We start from the raw sequence: 1,418 nt of genomic DNA, 5'->3' as shown, positions 1-1,418 counted from the left end.
CAGTGGCCAGGAACTTTTGAACAGTGACTTATTGAAAATGTGTTTGTAAACACACTTTCAATAGGTAAACTTTGGAAGATACGAGTGCTATTTTCTGTACATTATCACAGATTTATATCTACTTATAGTTATAAGTCACTTGCTTTTCCTGTTCATAATATATTGCCAAAAATGAATTTGGCCAAGAATTTTTGCACACCACTGTATATATATATATATATATATATATATATATATATATATATATATATATATATATATGTGTGTGTGTGTGTGTGTATGTGTGTGCGTATGCGCGTGTGCGCGCGCGTGCGTGTGTGTGTGTGTATTCATACAGTAGCGGACATATACTTGACATATACATGACTATGTCAGAATTTCGAAATATCTTAATCTAAAACTGTCAAAAATTTTCAATCATATTTTAAATTAAATTAAAAATTGAGAAAGTTTTTCTGTCAAATCCGTCAACGGTATCACTTACTACTATACGGCCCCTTCACCTTCACTGGTTGGATAGTCATCCTTGCCTTAGAGACTAACTAGGTTTCTAGCGAGATACAATTTATTGAACTTTGAATTGATATATCTCCGGAAGAAAAAATCGCTTTGAGATGGTACAAAATGGATTTTGAAGAGGCCGTTTAGTAATAAATAATACCGTTGACAGATTTGAAAAAAAAATTTCTCAATTTTTAATTTAATTTAAAATATAATTAAAAACGGTTTTTTGTTAGGATATCTCGAAGATAGTTTTACGTTAGGATATCTCGAAATCCTGACGTGCTAGAGCAATTCTGCAGACGGATTCGCAATTAGCGAAAAAAATTACATAAAAAAACATTGTCAAATCCCAATCAACTTTCAACACCTCCAATTTTACAGGCCTTTATTATCTAAATCAGATAGATTTAAAACTGCAGTTGGTATTCACGCTGAAATATAATCAGATCTTGACAAAAATATAAGTATTTAAACTATCTGACGTAGATTGAATGAATTTCAATTACATGGACGCGTTGCTAGAAAAAAATCATTCATATCAGAAAAGAATCGCCAAGTTAGAATCGCTTTTGCAAAAGAACATTTAAACCGGATACAACAATAATGATCTAGAGTTATTTTTACTGCACTGAGAGAAATGGCTTGGTGAATGACACTATACTCGTTTTATGAAAGTAATATGGTAAATTTATGCGATATCTGGTTCACATATCCAATATTCTGATTACGATACCTCGACGCATTTGGTAGTCAATACCGAGACATTTAGTTGTAGGCATCTAGACAGTTTGATAATTCTCTCTAGACGTGTGGTACTATTGACGCGATAGTTAATTGTTACTCGTTGCGACGTTTCCTTCTTCATCTATTTCCTTCTTCATCTAATTTGTAAAGACATTGGTGCCATAAAAGAA

At 32.2% G+C, this 1,418-nt stretch overlaps 1 protein-coding gene across 3 annotated transcripts in view; it reads right to left on the bottom strand.

The window, feature by feature from the left end:
* Nucleotides 1–1,418, bottom strand: part of LOC116847953 (zinc finger and SCAN domain-containing protein 21-like) — a 101,528-nt gene that overhangs the window by 57,510 nt on the left and 42,600 nt on the right. The window lies entirely within an intron of this gene.

Source organism: Odontomachus brunneus, unplaced genomic scaffold (assembly GCF_010583005.1).
Source record: "Odontomachus brunneus isolate Ranch 3 - 2012 unplaced genomic scaffold, Obru_v1 Obru_scaffold_086, whole genome shotgun sequence".
Lineage (NCBI taxonomy): Eukaryota > Metazoa > Arthropoda > Insecta > Hymenoptera > Formicidae > Odontomachus > Odontomachus brunneus.
The sequence above is the reverse complement of the archived record's forward strand: the minus strand, read 5'-3'. Positions and strand labels throughout refer to the sequence as shown.